This window comes from Globicephala melas, chromosome 17, assembly GCF_963455315.2.
Source record: "Globicephala melas chromosome 17, mGloMel1.2, whole genome shotgun sequence".
Taxonomy (NCBI): domain Eukaryota; kingdom Metazoa; phylum Chordata; class Mammalia; order Artiodactyla; family Delphinidae; genus Globicephala; species Globicephala melas.
Window position 1 is genome coordinate 73,781,411 of NC_083330.1, and position 19,014 is coordinate 73,800,424.

Below are 19,014 nucleotides of genomic sequence, written 5' to 3' on the forward strand. Positions count from 1 at the left end.
CAAACGGCAGCTCTTTTGTAGAAACCAGGCTGTGAGTCTAGATAGAAGGTACAGACTAAGGCAAAATCCTTATCTGTGAGCAGATAGAGGGTTAGCTGATCACAAACAGAATCTATGTGTTAAGACTGGTCAGCAAGGATCCTTTGGCTGTCCGAGGTGAGATGCATGGACCAAAGATTCTGGGGAGGAAGAGGGGGAGTTTTGAGTGGTCACCCTGGGCCACGTGGAGAGAACCTTTTCAGAGGATCATCAACTCCCTGATGAGAGCATTGATGAGGGTTATATTGCTTCCTCTGATTAGCTTCCAGGGGAAAAGAAGATGACAAAGTACAGTTTGGGGGAAGAAAAGTTTTATTTTGTAGAGGGGAAACAAACCCCTCAACAAGGGGTCCTCAACAAGAGGAGCCTGACACAGGTAAGAAAAGAAACGGGCAAGACACAGAAGTAACTTTTAGTGATGCTTGAAAAAACAAGAGAAAATCAAAGTGTAGAATAGTTACAAGCAAAGTAGGGAACAGAATCCACACATGGAACAAAGAGAGTCCCAGTTGTATACATTTCAAAGGTACGAATGAGTGGAGCCTGCAGACGAGCTGATACATGGAAGAAAGATGAAAGGAAGTACACCTGGACCTGAGCAGAAAGTCTGAGGTTTGGGGATGCCCAGGATAAGGCATTATCATGTACTTCCCTCTCTACACGCTAAGGGTGAACCTCAGCTGCTCTCTTTAAACAAGGATTGACTATGAATACAATTCAATTTAGCCGCTGTTTATCCATTGCCTACTAGATGCAATGCATTGTACTTAGGGCTATGGGAACTAAGGAGATGAATAAAGCATGGAGTCTGCTCTCTAAGAGCCCACAGCTGAGCTGGGGGACACATGTAAACAAGTGGCTCTAACAAGAACAGAAAATAAAATGACAGCTAAATAGAGCGCCCAGCAGCCCACTGTGAGCAATCCCTCAGGAGGAAATCTGTAATTCCAGCTGAGTGTGTTGGGGAAAATTCCCAGCAGGAGCTGTTGCTTGACCCATGTTAGGAAGGTTTTATCTGGAAGGAGGGAATGGGGTGGAATGTGGGCAGAGGAAACACCATGAACAGAGGCAGGAAGGCAGGAAACTATGGGATGTGCTCAACACGTCCGTCGGTTACTGTACTTTGTCCTCAAGGTCATCCCCAATGACAGTGTCAGGAGGAATCTTTCCTCCTCCGCCTGCAACAGCACTTTCTTCCATAAGGCATCTCTCCCCAATATTAACATGCTCTGTTGACTTGTCTTCTGCATCTCACTCAGAATTTTTGCTTCTGGGGGCAAGGACCAGGCTCCACTCACCCCTTTATTCTCTAACTGGCGTAGTTCCCGGCACAAGGCTGGTCCTCAAGGACTCTAAGGAAGACCATGAAAGAGTTGATCTTGCATTCAGTAGGCAATTATGAAACAGCAAAGGTTTTGCATATTTTTGAAAGACGTCTTGAACAATTTGGTACCACCTCTATGAGAGAGGAAGTGGAAGAGGTATAGGATGAGTTGTCTAGAGGAGAGGGCAGTGATGGTGTCTCTGGGGTGAGGAGTGGTGAGACGGTGTGTCACTTATCGCTAGGGTTAATCATAGAGAACTCATGAAGGTGAGCCAACCTGAGAGCAGAATGGAATTTTGCTTGGATTTCTTGATCAGAGTAAACCAAAAGGAGTTTACCTTAATAACTGGTGATCTTTCTTTTCAACACGATTGAGCACATCCTCATAGGTGATGAATCTGCATATGTAATATTTTCCCCGTCACTTATTGTCAGATTCACTTTTGCAAGCAGGTCTTTTCTTTTCTGGGTTAGTTTCCACCTCGTGCAGTGGTGATACCCAAACACTCACCTCCAAGAAGAAGCATCCCACCGTATCTTCATCTCTGTCAGAACTCCCTTTACACTTTGTGTCTGTAACACGTTCTCTGGAAATGGTCTGGAAGGGAAAGGAGAGATCACTGGGCTAAATGTTCATTTAAAAAAATTGGAATATAGTTGATTTACAATGTTGTGTTAGTTTCAAGTGTACAGCAAAGTGATTCAGTGATTTCAAGTGTACAGCAAAGTTGTTTCAAAGTGATTTCAAGTGTACAGCAAAGTGATTTCAAAGTGATTTCAAGTGTACAGCAAAGTGATCTATATGTATAGATATATACATACATATATATATTTTTTTCAGATTCTTTTCCCTTGTAGGTTATTACAAAATATTGAGTATAGTTCCCTGTGCTATACAGTAGGTCCTTGCTGGTTATCTATTTTATATCTGATAGTGTGTATATGTTAATCCTAAACTCCTAATTTATCCTCCTCCCTCTTTTCCCTTAGGTAACTGTAAGTTTGTTTTCTATGTCTGTGGGTCTATTTCTGTTTTATATATAAGTTCATTTGTATCATTTTTTTAGATTCTACATATAAGCCATGTTACATGACACTTGTCTTTCTCTGACTCACTTCACTTAGTATGTAATCTCTAGGTCCATCCATGTTGCTGCAAATGGCATTATTTCATTCTTTTTTTATACGATGGAATATTATGGAATATTACTCAGCTATAAATGTTCATTTCACAGTAGCAAAATGAGACTTTGACTTTTTAATTAACTTGCCTAAAATCCCACAAGTCTGTGGGATTAACAGCAGAGCTGAGCATAAAGATGCAAGTGAACAGACCCAGTCATTCAAAACTTAGTCAACCCAGTGGGTCTTCACTACATGATGATGACAGTGGTGTTCAATTAGATCAAGGTATAATTTGGTGTCATCCACCATCAGAAAGAAGGCTCCGAGCAGATGATTTTTTTTATGTGATAGATTGTATATATGTTTATCAGTCGCACAATGTGCAAGAAGAAGGAAGAGAGGAACTGACATTTTCAACCACCTGTTTTATTTCATACATTATGTCAGGAAAGTTACAGGCATCATTTTATTCTTGCAGCCAGCCTGTGAATTAGACATTATTCCCGTTTCCAAATGAAGCGAATACTTAGAAACAGTAATCAACTTCCCCTGGGTCACACTAGCAAGTAATGGGGGCAAACTCAGCTTTGTCAGATCCCCTAAACCTCTGCCTCTCAGATCACAGATTCTTTGAGGTGTCATACAGGTGTTAAATAATAATCCCGCCTCACAACAGTCCTAAAGAAGTCTTGAGAAAGGAGTCGCTGGCTCTGACAGGTTATGGGTGTGTGTTGAAGCTTGGTCCCGTCTTCTGCCATTCCCATACTCCCTTCTGGGATGTGAATCTCGCGTTGCCTCTGTCAGTATATATCAAACGTGGGCTTTCTCCTAACTGGGCTGATGCCCCAAGAATGTAAAATTCTTCTTCTCGGAATGATGTAGAAAGTTCAAACTGCACGTTTTGTGGCTGCGTCTTTTTGCCGTCTTTCAAAGGTTCTAGGTCTGTTGCTGTTTGTGACACTGCAGCTCTGCACAGATGCTGGGGAGGTCGTATTTTTTCGTTTTTGCCGCGATGCCTTCAGCAGCTGCCTCTGTTGAAGCCACAATCTGCCTCCTCCTCCGAGCTGACGAAGTGTGAAAAGTTTTTCAATATCCCTGGCCTTTGAGGTAAAAGAATTTCTCTCAGTCAGGGCAACCCGTTACTGTCCCAGTACCCAACCGCTGTTCCCCATGACGGCCATTCTGGGTCACTTTCTCCCTGGCACATCCCAAGTCTCCCTGGCACATTTGGGTTTTGAAGTATATATATGGGTTTTCAAAGAACCTCAGGCATAAATATTTCTGCCGGAAAATAGGAATGATTTCATGAGTGTGAAAGTAGTTTATAAATGAAGCGGGTGGTATCAAGTTGCCATTGCTCTGGAGGACAGGGAGTCAGGTCATTTACGCTTCCCTGCAAATGTTGTTCTATTACAGTGCACTGCTGGGCTACATTACTTTTCTTTGAGCCTTTTAATGTATTTTTGGGAGAGGGCTGGTCAGTGAAATGACGGATGGTGAGTTCTTGCAGAAAGGCAGGCTTGCCCCGGGAAAGAGGTGCTCGCCACTTCTGAATTCAGACTGTAAACGGCAGCGGGCATTTGACTGCTAAGGCTTCTGGTCACATCTGGCAGCATGATGCATGAGACCCCAAGCTGCAGTAAAAGGAAAGTAGATTGCAGCTCGCCTGGTCACCTGAGGTTGATAGTGGAGCTTGGCAAGGGGGTGGGGTGCGAGCAGCCAGGGGTCTGGGAATGGTGCCAGGAACGGAAGCAGTGGTCACCTGCTGAAACAAGGAGGAATGGGACCCGTTTGCTTTTCTTCTACAAAAATAGAAATTGACCTGAGAACTGCATTCTAGAGCACCAGAGTCAAATCAGGAGGCATCACAGCAAACACCTCAATTTGCTTGTTTGCCAGTAGGGTTTCGCTGAGTATTCACATCTTCAAGAGGTGACTTGAGGGTGACGGGGGTAAAGAGAACACCGACAGAAGGGGCTTCAAGTCCCACCATCTGTGGACTGAGCAAGGGGCTCGTATCTATTTTCTACATTGTGGCTCCAAGGAAGGTTTTGCTTCATCTGAAAAATGGTTTGCTGCTTCTGAAGACAGTTTGAAAACTACCAATTTTGTCCAGAATACCTAGAGTAGCTTTGAAACCCTGCAGACACTTCCTGAATCTACAGAAAGCATTAGATAACTAATGAGGACCGACTGTATAGCACACGGAACTCTACTCAGTGCTCTGTGGTGACCTCAATGGGAAGGAAATCCAAAAAAGAGGGGATATATGTATACGTATAGCTGATTCACTTTGCTGTACCGTCGAAGCTAACACAACACTGTAAAGCAGCTCTACTCCAATAAAGATTAATTAAAACAAACAAAAAAGTTAAGCATGAAAAGATTAAAACTGGGATTCAAAATAAAATAACATTTTTCAGTTAAAAAAAAAAAAGACATCCAATAGAAGGGGTGCTAGAGTGATAGGGTCTGTCTTAGGGCAGTTTCTTCCAAGAAAGACACTTCAAGACAAGGATCTGAGTGCAAGGGATTTTCGAAGGAGAGCCTACAAGTAAAAGCATTGGTGGAGGGTGGAGGGTGCAAGATAGGGAAGGGGTAGGAGGGAGGCAAGGCTGAAATTTCAGGAGGAGTCCCGGCCTCGGCCTGATCCCACAGGGAGCTCTGGAGCAGAAGAGGAGGCGGCGTGACCTCCCGTCTGGGAATGAGGAGGGTCGTCGTGTGGCCGTGGGAAGGCTCCTTGGCCGCTCAGGACAGGTTCCCTCTCCTGCAGAGCAGGGGGACTGGCCGGCATGACCTCTGAGGCCCCTGGGAGCCCTCGCTTCCTTTGACCTTGGGGCAGCAGGGTACCATTCACCTGTTGTTCAGACTCCAGCTTTATATTCATCACTTACTGTACAGAACTCATCTCAGACTTTGCAGTGTATAAGGTGCAGTTCTGGGCACTGTGGAAATAAGAAAGGTGATGGGGGTAGAACAGCCATTTACACGGAGATTTCACATCTGTTTGTTCATTTAATCCTCACAACAGCTTGCAAGGTAGGCAACTCCCCTCATGCTCCCCGTCTGGCTGGCGGCACCAGCTTGGGGCAAAAACACATTGATGTTTCTTAAGTTTTTTGAGTCACTGCTCTAGGATTTAACTACCAGATTTGAAGAATTGCTGTCTTCCTCTCAAGGTCTCCCTGTGCCCTAATTTGCTAAAAGTTCTAAAATTCACAAAGCACATTTCACTTTGTCTTCACCACATCTCTGTTGATGAGGTACCCAAGGAATAGGGCCTTTAATTTTTTTTCTTTCTTTGGAATGTGGACATTTTGGGGTCACTGATAACATTTGCTTCCTGCAGTTGGGGAGCATTAATTATCTGTCGGAAAATTACTACTGAAGCTCTTTGGTTTCATATCAGGAAAACCCACCACCTATTGTTCTGCTGAACGGAGCACTTGGCCTTTTTTTTTTTTTTCTTTGCGGTACGCGCGGGCCTCTCGCTGTTGTGGCCTCTCCCGTTGCGGAGCACAGGCTCCGGACACGCAGGCTCAGCGGCCATGGCTCACGGGCCCAGCCGCTCCGCGGCATGTGAGATCTTCCCGGACCGGGACACGAACCCGTGTCCCCTGCATCGGCAGGCAGACTCTAAACCACTGCACCACCAGGGAAGTACCACTTGGCCTTTTGATGTAAGTTGAGCGTGTCTTTCTCCTGACCCAGCCCTTGGAGAATTACTCCTCCTAAATGTGGGTTTGTGCTGGACTCTTGGTGTTCTCAACCTGCTCTATTTAAGTTGAGAAACAAATGCCAACAACAACGACTGCCCTGTCTGTCCTAGGCAATCAGATTCCATCCCGTAGGTGGAAGGAAGAACAGGGCGTGTCCTGAAGAAATGGGTGCTCCCTGCTTTCTCACATTCTGGGTCAGAAAAGAAGCCAGCCTGAGCCAGATGTGGGCAGGGAGCTGGAGGGGACCTTCTTTCTGTGCACCAAGGAATGGCTGTCTGGTCTCTGAAGGAGGGATTGGCAGGGGGGTCTCATCAGTGAGGGTTGGATGCCTCCTCCACCAGGAAGGCTGCCAGCTGTGAAATGAAATCCCAAGTTTGAGTTAACAGTTGTGAGACCCAGGAACAACCTCGGGAGAAACATACGCCACTCGTTGCTTTCTGTTTGCTATTCCTCTAGCATGGAGTAAGGTTTGCCAAATCCCAGGCAATGTTAGAAACCGGCGGGGTAGTGGGTGCGGAGGAGTGAACAGAGAAGATTGTGCCCAAGCTTAGAACAAACCAGGATACTTTCTGTAAAAGAAATTGTGGAGTAATGACAACTTGGACCGTGAATGGCTGGAGAAAGAAGAAATATCTGCAACCAGAGCGGGTTAGTAGAACCATTAAGCAATGCTTGGAGAGCCATAGTCATTTCGGAGAGGGGGCAGCCCCAGGAGAAAGACCGGATGCTTTGTCGATTCACAGTCATGGGGGTGGCAGTTTCTCTAACTTGAATATTAAAGGAAATATGTCTTTGATGTCTTTCCCAGGATAGTGAAGTGGAACAAAGCAATAATATTTTTGAGTTAGGAGTAACAGTGACACTTATTACATGCCATATGTTTTGTTTTACATTTATTAGCTCATTTAATCATCATAAGAATCCTATGGGGAAACTGAGGCACAGAGAAGTTAAATGACCTGCTGAGATCTGCAAGTGATCAAGGTGGGCATCAGTTGCATATACAGCTATTTTCTCCTTCTATATAATAGTTGAGGATTCTGAGTCCTATAACCCATTTGATAAATTACCAGAGGCGAGCTGGGATTCGAGGCCTGATTGTGTCTTCAGATCTGTGCTCTTTTCTCTCCTTCTGCATCGTGAAAGGAATGAACGGAATCAGGTCCTTCTATTCTGTCCTGTGTCCACTTTGTTGTTGGGGACTTTTCTGTCTTGTCTACACGTCCTAGTCCCTATGGCTTCTAAATCCATAGGATTTAAACCACACACATATATACACACGTGTTTCCGCATGCACGCAAACTCACACACATACAAACATAGATACGCACACATGCACATATGTACTCACATATGTGCCCACCCATGCACAGACACATGCACATACACAGACGCGTATATTCAAATACATGTACACACATGTGCCCACACTTATGTGCCCACACATGCATACACACAGATGCACATACACACGCCCACACATGCGTATACACACAGAAACACACATCTCCTTTCATTGCTGAAATAGCACTACTCAGGCAGTGACAGGGAAGGTAGGCTGATTCACACTGTGGCTGACTTTGTTGGTTTTAGAGGATTTTTGAAACGTTTGAAAGGATATTGTTGGTGGCAAATAGACATTTAAAAAATGTCAGGTCACCCTCAGAATGGACGCTCCTCCCGTAATAGACTTACGTTGGCCGCTTAACTGCCACACCACCTCCTACAGACGGGCCCCCGCTCCTTGTCTAGACATTTCAGACGGCTGAGAAGGGCGGCTCTCTCCTACAGAGACAGTGCTCCAGAGACAGCGCTCACGGAGATTACATGGAATTAGGTGATGGGCAGAGGGAGACGCTTCATTACACAGAGATCAGACAATCTACTGAATAAACTGTGGGGCTGGCGTGTCCTGGGGAAGGGAGCAGACGTGGATTTGGACCTCTGTTCTGTGCTGGCTGTGCAGCCTTCGCGTCTTTGACCTTGAGTGTCCTTGCCTAAGACGCATGGGGTCAGACTCCTAATTTCTGCGGATGGTGTGAGGGTTGGTGGTGCTCATTGTTGGGTCTAACCCAGTGCAGAGGGCATAGTCGGAGCTCAAAAAATAGCAGCTATAGTTACCACGATTTCTGCTTTTAAAAATTGAATAAAATGATCAACTTGCTCTTGGCAGTATTTGCCAAGTATCTTAGGACTGAAGGATTCCTGTGATCTCCTAAAAGCCGTCCTGGTTCTTCCCAGGTTTCAATCCAACCAGCCTCCACTGAGTACTTATGACGTGAACAGACATAATGTGAGTCCCATCTCCGGGCAACACGGAGCAGTCGACGCCCCCATTATGCACAAGGAACCTCCCATCTCTTGCTCCCGTGCTGCTGTGTGGTGGAACTTGGTCCTCTGGCCTCCCTTGTCTCTACCAGGCGCCAGATGGCTCAGCAGAGCCCTGGCAGGAACATCAGAACTTGGTTGGATTGCCACTTACCCCCTTGGTGGTGGAGGAGGAACATTGAGGACGTAGGAGTAACAGCCAGTTTGAGTTTGGGGCGGAGGTTCTTGACCCTGGCTGCATATGAACATCGCTTGGGGAGTCCTTAAGACCCCCAACACCCCCAAAACAAAATCCTATTCCAACTTAATCCGAATTTCTGGAAATGGCATCAGAGTGGCAGGGAAGGTAAAGCTCCTGGTGCTTCCCATGCTCCCAAGCTCGAGAACCGTGGGTCTGGAACCTGCAGATTCCACACACCACCATCAAGGCTACATTCCTCTACCCACTGCTTCCCGACTTGCGTGATCAGGAGAATCCCCTAAGGTGTTTGTTTGTTAAGGGTCCCCCAGGCCTCTTCCTGTAGATTATAGTTCTTTCCATCTGGGGTGGCCCCTGAAACTTAGAGATTTAAAAAAAAAAATAAATGTATTTATTTTTTTATTTTTGGCTGCATTGGGTCTTCGTTGCTGCGTGCGGGCTTTCTCTAGTTGCGGCAAGCGGGGGCCACTCTTCGTTTCGGTGCGCGGGCTTGTCATTGCGGTGGCTTCTCTTGTTGCGGAGCACAGGCTCTAGGCACGCGGGCTTCAGTAGTTGTGGCTCGCAGGCTCTAGAGTGCAGGCTCAGTAGTTGTGGCACACGGGTTTAGTTGCTCTGCGGCCTGTGGGATCTCCCCAGACCAGGGCTCGAACCTGTGTCCCCTGCATTGGCAGGCATATTCTTAACCACTGCGCCACCAGGGACCAGTCATCTGGAAGCTTGTAAAGACTCAGGGGAACGTGTTTGCCACTGACGCCATTCTGCCCACACTGAGGAGCTGCACTCGCTCTGTGTATTCCCGGGACATGGTTGTCCAGAGAGTCGGGTCCAAGCTCTTCTTTGACAAGAGGGACAAAACTGTGACTTTGACCTCCTGACGGTGAGTGAGGCAGCCAACGAGTCCCCTCAAGATGAAGGTAACTCCTTCAACTCGCCCCGCAACCTGGCCATGGAAGCAAACCTACATCAACCACCACTTCTGCCCACAGTACTTGAGGATGGGGAAGGAAAGATACCACTTCCCCACCCTAAACCCGTTTGTGGAGGACGACATGGATAAGAATGGGGTCGCCTCTGTGGCACGCCGTCACCACAGGTGGAAGCTCGGAGTTGACACTGACCTCATCGTCCGCTGTGAGCACGACAGCGTCATGACCGGCGCCAGTGGGGTTGTGTCCTTCATCAACATCAAGACCCTCAACGAGTGGGACTCCAGGCACCCTAATGGCGTTGACTGGCGTCAGAAGCTGGGTTTTCAGTGAGGGGCCGTCATTGCCACCAAGATGAAGAACAACAGCTACAAGCTGGCCTGCTGGACCTGCTGTGCTTTGCTGGCCGGATCCGAGTACCTCAAGCTTGGTTACGTGTCCTGGTACCACGTGAAAGACTCCTCATGCCACGTCATCCTGGGCGCCCAGCAGTTCAAGCCCAATGAGTTTGCCAGCCAGATCAACCCGAGTGTGGAGAACGCCTGGGGCATCCTGTGCTGCGTCATCGACACCTGCATGAAGCTGGAGGAGGGCAAGTACCTCAGCCTCAGGGACACCAACAAGCAGGTCGTCCGTGTCTATAGCCTGCCCGACGGCACCTTCAGCTGGGATGAGGACGACGAGGAGGAGGAGGAGGAGGAGGAGGAAGAAACCTAAACCAGACAGTGAGGTGGAGCTGGGGTCTGGGATTCTGCCTAGCCGGGGAGGGCCTTGGATACCTGGTGGAATGTTTGTCTGATTGCCGCTCTCTGCAGCTTGTCAGTTGGAATAAAAGATAAGTCTATTTAGTCTCTTAAAAAAAAAAAAAAGAGGGCTTCCCTGGTGGCGCAGTGGTTGAGAGGCCGCCTGCCGATGCAGGGGACATGGGTTCGCGCCCCGGTCTGGGAAGATCCCACATGCCACGGAGCGGCTGGGCCCGTGAGCCATGACCGTTGAGCCTGCGCGTCCGGAGCCTGTGCTCCGCAATGGGAGAGGCCACAACAGCGAGAGGCCCACGTACCGCAAAAAAAAAGAGAGAGAGAGAGAAAGTTTCAGTCCCTGAAACTTGGAGATTTTAACATTCTGAACTCAGCTAATTCTCACTGTGTCAAACTGGGAAACTCAGCCTTTTGCTGAAGGCTTTGGCTCCATTTGTTTTGTTTTGTTTTTTTGGGTTTTATTGGCTTTGGCTCCATTTTAACAGCAAATACTCGTGGAGGCGATGGTGAGTTGTCGTTACTGACAGTTTACATAGTGGCTTAAGTAAGAGGATCACAGATGGTCTTTCTAGAAGGATCACCTAGTCCTGTACTCTGATTGGTATGTGAGGAAACTGAGGCTTAGAGGGAGGTGATTTCTCCCAGGCCACACACCCCGTTGGCTCTGGAGGAAGCAGAGAAGCCAGACTTCTGTCTCCCCTCAGTTCTCCCTCCTCTGGGGCCGGACCCGCTCTGCAAACTCGAAATCACCAGGCAGCCAGAGTGGTCAGCGTTTCCGAGCAGGCGGCCAAAATTGCTTTCCTTTTAGCAACAGATCCTTATGACAGGGTGGTCGGTGCTAAACGAGGTCCCCGGAGGAGCATAAAGCAGGGTTCCCCTCAGGGCCACCCCCGCTGGCCAAGGCTAATCCATTTTAGTGGACAGCTACCCTCTGCTCAGGCCCCCAGAAACCTTCATCTTCATTATTAACTCGTTCATCACCATAAGCAGCAGCAGCGTTGCGAATCCCCAAGGAGAAAGCCAGCCGGTAATGCTGATGCTGGTTTGCGTGTCCTTTAATAAATGCAGTTTTCAGGCAGCCTCATGGCTAATTGTTAGCACAGGAACTTAGGGATTGTCCACCAGGCTGCCACGTGGAATGCTCACAGTTGCTCTACAAGGAAGGAAAGCTCAGGATAATTTGTGCCTTTTGACGAGGAAGAATGAGGCATGGGGTGAGGGGCTGTGGGTGAGAGCGCGAGAAGTGTCTCGACTGGATCGGCAGAGTCCAAGTGTTAGCGCTGATGCTTTTAGCTTTGTAACATGGGAAAGTCACTTCCTGTCTCGGGACCTCAGTTTCCTCATTCTGAAAAACTAGTCTATTTGACGCACCTCCTAGCGGTGACTCGTGAGGATGGACCAGTCCGTGTGGTGAAAGCAGTGAGCTTTTGTCTTACGCAGAAAGGCTAGACCAAGACCAGGTCCACCTACGTGCAGATTTGTAACTTGGTGCCCAGTCCAAGTTGATATTTATTGAATATATGCTTCACAATCATTAAGCAGTAGAGTTGCTTACTACTACTACTACCCATTCTTCTTATTGTTAAGCAATATTGGCAAAAGGCTGAGTCTTGTATCCAGGAAAGGTGGAGAAGGAGGCCAGCCTACCAGGTGCTGCACTCAGACTGTCTGGCTCAGGCACTGAAAATTCAGCCCAACCCGACTTGCACTCTCTACAGGGACCTGATTTTATTCTCCTGGGAAGACTATTTAGTGGCCATCTGGGGTTTCAGGATCTCTGGGGAGGGCTCACTCTCCATTGGTCCCCTAAATGCCGTATCAAAATACCTCTCTCAGGGCTTCCCTGGTGGTGCAGTGGTTGAAAATCTGCCTGCCAATGCAGGGGACACGGGTTCGAGCCCTGGTATGGGAGGATCCCACATGCCGCAGAGCAGCTAGGCCCGTGAGCCACAGCTACTGAGGCCCGCGCGCCTAGAGCCCGCGCTCCGCAACAAGAGAGGCCGCGATAGTGAGAGGCCCGCGCACCGTGATGAAGAGTGGCCCCCACTCGCCGCAGGTAGAGAAAGCCCTCGCACAGAAATGAAAACCCAACACAGCCAAAAATAAATTAATTAATTAATTAAAAAAAATACCTCTTTCCCCAGCATGCTGATAAACAGTGTATTAACAGTGATAGTCACTGCCCCTGTAGATTGTTACCAGGCACTGACTGGCCGGCTCAGCCCTTAATAAGAGCCCAGGCATTCAGTATGTGTAATTCTCTGTCCGCTTCACTTGCATGCTGTCAATGGAGGTGATCAGTCAACACGGAGCCCCTCGCCACGGACACCACATTCTTCTGTTTCACACACTTACACCTCCGGTGCTCTCCCTCCCACTTCTCGGGGCCAGATTTGGGATCATCCTTGGAAACCCAACCCAGGCATCTTTTCCCCTGAAAATCTCTCAGTCTCCCCTCCCCAAGAAGCTGCTGCCTGCCCCCCCAAACTCTTGGGTACCCTAAACATACTTCTATTCAGTACTTTCCACGTCGATGACAAGTAGCTGTGACTTATGCTGTGCTAATTGACAGGTGTGCTGCTTGTCAACAGAATGCTGCCTCGGCCAGCGCCTGCACATAGCGTGTGCAAAATGATATGTTTTTGTAGTGGATAAATGTGTGTGTGTGTGTGTCAGTGTATTTTTTGCTCTCAATCTCTGTACATTTATTTAATTGTTCTACCACGTGGGAATTAGGTAACGTGATTTTTGCCTTTAGGGTAGCCTTTTTTCCCCGTTTTGAGGATTTTTCTTTTTTTTTTTTTGCATGTTGAAATCAAAGCTTCATAAGGATAAGAAATTAAACTTTTCGTAAGCACAACCAGACTAACGGGTGGGTAGTACAGGGTGGCTGCTATTCCATTAACACAAAGCAGAGCCTTTTGGCTGGGTGGGCTGGGGTCAGGCAGCCATCCCAGGCTCTTCCACAGCCCCTTTCTCTTTTTCCTTCAGTATCTATTGATAGCCATTCACATAAGTAAAGTATTCTACTTTTGAACTGGGGAAGAATGAGAAGTTTAGGTTATGGAGAAGTAAGGTAAAGGGGGGAGGAGAAGACAGAGAAGCCTCCCTGCCTTTGTTCATTGCTCTTCCCACAACAAATACTGTTACTCTTGCCTACGCCTGTTCTAAATTATATACAACGTTACGATAGCAGTTTTATTCTTCACTTCTGTATCATCAGTGTCTGTAATGTGGCATGCATTTAACAAATATTAATGAAATAAAAAAGGATTTCCTTTTCCCCAGTGCTTATTTTTGCCTCGCTTAATGCCAGCGTTATGTATTGTGGGGGTGGAGCATAGTCGGTAGAGCTAAGATCTCTCTAGATCTCTCCATTCAACATGGAGTTGAATGTCGCTTACAGAGCAGTCATTGGTTTATGGCTAATTCATGGTATTTATCTAATCACAGAGTGAGCCTATCAGCAGGAGGGGTGGTCAGCGTTGCAGACAAGTGTCAAGGAGCCCCCGCCTCTACTTACGCTGATTCCACGCTCTGTCACAGTGAACTCGGCAGGCATTAACTTTGGTCACCCAGGATCCTTGATTCCAGTGGAGTGGGCGGGGCTTGAGTCCCTAGCTCTGGGGCCCAAGCACAGCTGGGCAGTACTTTTCCCTGGTCACTTTGTCAGACTCAAGGATGAGCACATGATACAGTCAGAGACAACAAAATTTTGCATAGATTTCTGGAAAAGGAAATCACTGTTTATCTGCAGGACTTCATTTGAGAGCTTGCCGGATCTGAAGCTGCCGTAGCCTTCTTGTGTCTAAAGGCAAGCCCTTGTCAGAGGAAGGGACCGACCGACATGGAGGGTGGCAGGGCTGAGAGGTGAAGAGGAGGTGACCCGGTCCTGTCCCTGGATCACGCTATTCCTGAAACTAATCTTTTGGAGAGTCCGTTACATGACACACTCACTTAAGGATTTCTGCCATTTGCAACTGAAAGAGTCTTGGGTCATAAATCTTATTTTTATAGTGGCTTGCCCTGTGTCTCAAGAATGTCCTGGGTAAGAAACATAAGGATTCTGTTTGCTAAAATGCAATCTTTACTGTGACTTAATACGTTGTTATTCTCCTGCAAAAAAAAGGTACATAAACACATACGCACACACATACATGCACACGTGTGTGTATGTGTGCGTGTGTAGTTGGTCTCCGATGCCAGATGCACTCGAATCATTATTTTAAACTTCAATTTGCCGTACTAAGCGTCGTCTATATTGGTATGAAAGTTTTTTGGACATTTGTGAAGCCTGAGTTCTAGTTCATAAGGTCTTGTGCTTTGGCTTAAAGATGTGCGTTTTCAAACTCCTCTACGCTCAAGGAATCCAGTTCATGTTTTCTTCCTTCTGAATGGTCAGCGAATAGCCATGTTGGCAGAAGTATCTTCCATAAATTCAGTCTGCTTGATACTGTAACATCTGTATGAAAGATGAAAAATCACCTGAGCTTTCAAATGATGGTCTTTATGATGCCAAGGACCCAGAGGTGCTATTGCACATCTGAAGCAGGATGACTGGATTCTCTCCCTTTCAACCTGACTGTTTGACACTTTAAAAATCGTCCCCAAATCCCAGAAGTGAGGTGGGCAGGCTCCCCCACTTCTCTTCTTGCTCCAAGAGATGTTGTGGGTGGGCTTTTTCCATTATTTAAATTCCTTCATGGAGTCCAACTGAGCCCAGAAACTGTCAAGCTAAATTATTGTAAGCAGAACTGGTCTCACACTTCTTTCCTGTTGTTTAATGAAAAGCTTCAGAAGTTGAAGATTTGTAGCTATTTCCCAACCTAGAAAATGCAAATATGTTCTTCGGCTTTTCATCGTTGGTGTTGCTACTGAGCTCAGGCCAGAACACTTCTAACTGATTAAGGCGGTATTGCTGGCACTTATAACATTTTCCAGAACATGTATTTGACAACTCTTGTGGCCAGGCACTGTGCTAGGTTCCTCAAAGATGAATACGTAAAGGTCCTTGCTCTCAAAGAGCTCACCAGACTGGGGCTATTCAAAAATTAGTTCCATAGGATGTAGGATGAACTAAGTGCTTAAGAGAGGCACACGCCAAGGGTGTGGGAGCTCGGGGGAAGAGGCACAAATTCCACCTGGTAAAATCAAGAGGGGCTTCTCAAAGTTAAGTCCTAAAGGATTTCAGAGAATCGGAAAAGTAAGGAAAGTTGAAAATCTAGGGGATGCCATAAGCAAGGCTTCAGGACGTACAAACAGATTGTGGGTAGAAGGATGAGAGGACAATACACCCAGATGATCCTAAAGTACATATCAAGTAAGAACAGCTTAGAGCAAACATTTCCCCAGTCCGGGTATATGTGAGTTTTGAGAGGTGTGGATGCAGGAGAAGGAGGAAGCATCTCTGGACCTTCCCTAAGGCTCCATCCTTCCCTCCCCACCAACCCATGACACTTGTGCACTTGCCCATAGACACGTGTGTGTTTCCCTGGACATTCCCTGTTCTTTCATGCCTTCAGGTTCTGTCCATTCCTCTGTGCCTGCAGTGTCTTCTTCTTCTACTCCTTCCACCTGGATGACGCACTCTTATCACTCTTACCAGGTCAAGATTGAGTTCTCGGAAACTTATTTTTCTACAAGCAATTGTATACCCCTCTTGCTCTGTATTTTCATGAACCTATTTATATTAGGATCCTTCCAGATGTAAGTGACAGAAACCTGACTCAAATTTGTATAGTCAGAAGGAGGAAAATGTTGGCTTATGTAACTAGGATAAGGAGATGACGGAGATGATTTTATGGTTTAAATGTTACAATCAGGGCGTTAATGTTCTTCCTCTCTCTCTCCCTTTTAGCTCTGCTTACCCCAACTTCAGTCTCACCAGACCTTTGAGGTGGAGGCAAGTTGGCCCTTGGCAATGCTGGGTCTTCATTGTCTTTCCAAGTCACAACCCTGAAGAAGAGACACCCTCTCTCTTTCAGTGTATGTACACTAAATCTCATGGGGACTCGGTTGTCCCTGGTGGGTTTATACGTCCAAACTTCAGTAACCTTGGCAGTCAGGGAACAGATTTGCTTGCTTATTTTCACCCAGACCGCACAGGATGGGTTTCCCACAGGAAAGAAAGCTTCTGTTCTCCAGAGAAAGGGGAAAGGCAACCTAGATGACCAAAAACAAACCAGCAAGCCAAACATTCACATTACCACCCTCCCCTCAACGCTTATCACGTGAACGCAATGGTTGGTTACTGGTCTCTCCTCCACTGGACGATAACCCTTGATGGTAGGACGGGGGCCTCTCCATCCTTGTAGTAGGGCGTTAGGTGCATTTGAGGAAGGATTTAGTAAACCACGGCTGAATGAGTGAGCTAGGCAATGAATGAGAATGAATGAATAAACACGCACATGAAATAGATGGGTCAGTTAATATCATTTCCATATTATAGTTTTATTCCAGCATTTCTAGCCTGGACAACTTTAATAGCCTTTTAATTCATCTTCATATCACCTGTCTTGGCTCCTCTAATCCATTCCTTACACAGCAACCAAATGGATATTTTAAAAGATGCAAATATGATCATTTTATTCCCCTGCTGAAAGCCCTTCCTTTCCTTTGGGATATTGGGCATTTTTGCAGGGCTTCTAAGGACCTTTAAGATCTGGTTTTTGTCTGCTTCTCTAGTTCCGTGTCTTGCTATCCTAACACTTCTAACACCAGTTGCCACCTCCCCACTGTATTCTGAACCCTAAATGCATGTGCACTTTATATTCTAGTCACTTTGAATTACTTCTGCTTCTTCAAAAGCATTATGTTCTCCTTTGCTCTCAAGTCTTCATTCCATCCCTCAGGGTGCGCTTTCTTTCCCTGTCCTCTTCACCCAGCTAACTTCAACTCATGCCTTGGACCCCAGATTATACATCCCCTCATACATGAGGATTTCTTGGACTTTTAACTACTATCCCTCCTATGTGCTCCTGCAGGACGCCCTCTGCTCATAGAGATACCTATAGCCCTCCATTGTAACTGTTTATTTCTTTGTCTGTATCACTGCTAGCTATACTGTATGCTCTGAGGACATGGGATACATCTGTTTTATTCACTGTGAATCTCCGCTGTCTAGATAGGACCTAAAACTGATGAATGAATGAATGGACAAATGAACGAATGCATCTGTTGAGTCCCAACCGTATACTAGGCATTTGGTATGACCCAAAGCTAGGGGTGATCATGGCACAGCCCCTGCCCCGAAGGAGGTCCCTGTCTTCATGCAAAACAGCTGCAGTTCACAGAGGTTATACGTGGCACAGCCTGGCATTGAGCCAGTCTTGACTCCAGATTCAGGCTCTTCAGATGTCCTTCTGTTGATACTCAGCCTGGATTCATTCAGAAAGCACAGCTTGTGCTTGGGGACGGTTGGTCTGGTTTGGATGGTGAGTGGGGCTGAGAATCTCAGGATGGAGTCAAACCCCTATGAAATGGTACTGAGGCCAAGAGCCATGCTCCAAACCATTGTTTTCCCTTCATCTGGAGTGAGGATCTGTTGATATGTTTGGCTTTCGGAAGCACACCGAGATGAACACTTTATTCCTATTTGTACGGTAAAACATGGGTCTCAAAAAAAATTTAGTGAATAATGAAAACAGCTATTAAAGTTGAGCTGTCGGTTTGCTGGTGGTGTTTTACGGTCAGACTTAGGTTCCTGGAGCCAATGCTGTGGTCACTGCTGGGAGGACTTGGGGGACCCAAGTTCTACTCTTGGCCTGACTGGCAGGATTTGTGAAGTGATTTTTAGGAAAGGAGGTCCCACCCTAGTCCCTGGAGAATCAGCCTTCATTGATCTAAAGCTGCTGTGGAAATCTCATATTCTCTGCTAGTGTTTGGTCTATTGTATAACCCAATTCTGTCCAATGAGACATATGAGGAAGTCTGCTAAGGGCTTAATTTCCAAATAAAAAGACAGAGCCTTAAGAGAGAAAGCATATAGCATCGCCTTACTTTTTCCTGAGAGAAATATCATTGAAAGGATGTGATATCTGGAGTTGTGGAAGTCTTCTTGAGACCCTAAGGCGATAAACAAAGAAAAAGAAAAGGTCAAGGCCTTAAGGATAGTTGGCCAGGAAGATTAGGAAGAGTCTGAGTCTTTGCTAACCCAGTTAAGCCCCAGAACAAAAGCTTTGGTCTTCTGGTTCCATGAGATAATTTAATGTCTTTGCTCAGAGCCAAGAGCCATTCTATGTTGGGTTTCCTGTTCCCTGCAGACAAAAGCATTCCTAGGGGATACATATGGAATCAATTAGGTCACAGCTGTTATGTTATGCTTAAATAAACAAAAATGATCTGCTGCTTGGAGCAAATCAATGATCACTCCAGGCTTGTCTGGATTTGCTCCTCTGGTAAATGGGAAAAATACAATTGATCATGAGAAATGCCAATGAGGGATGAACAATGGTGTTAACTTTTCAGATGCTGGGGTGGTACTTTAAACCTCTGGGGTGGTTCTTTGATCTACTGCTGCTCAGTCTGTTTCACGTGGACCCTACTTGAAGTTGGTATTTCTGGACGACATGCCATGCAGGGAAAAGAGCAAGGCCAA

At 46.6% G+C, this 19,014-nt stretch overlaps 1 pseudogene; it reads left to right on the plus strand.

Moving 5' to 3' along the window:
- LOC115863411 (eukaryotic translation initiation factor 3 subunit D pseudogene) overlaps positions 1 to 10,377 on the plus strand; it is a 28,227-nt pseudogene extending 17,850 nt beyond the window's left edge.
- Positions 10,378 to 19,014: the final 8,637 nt, after the last annotated feature.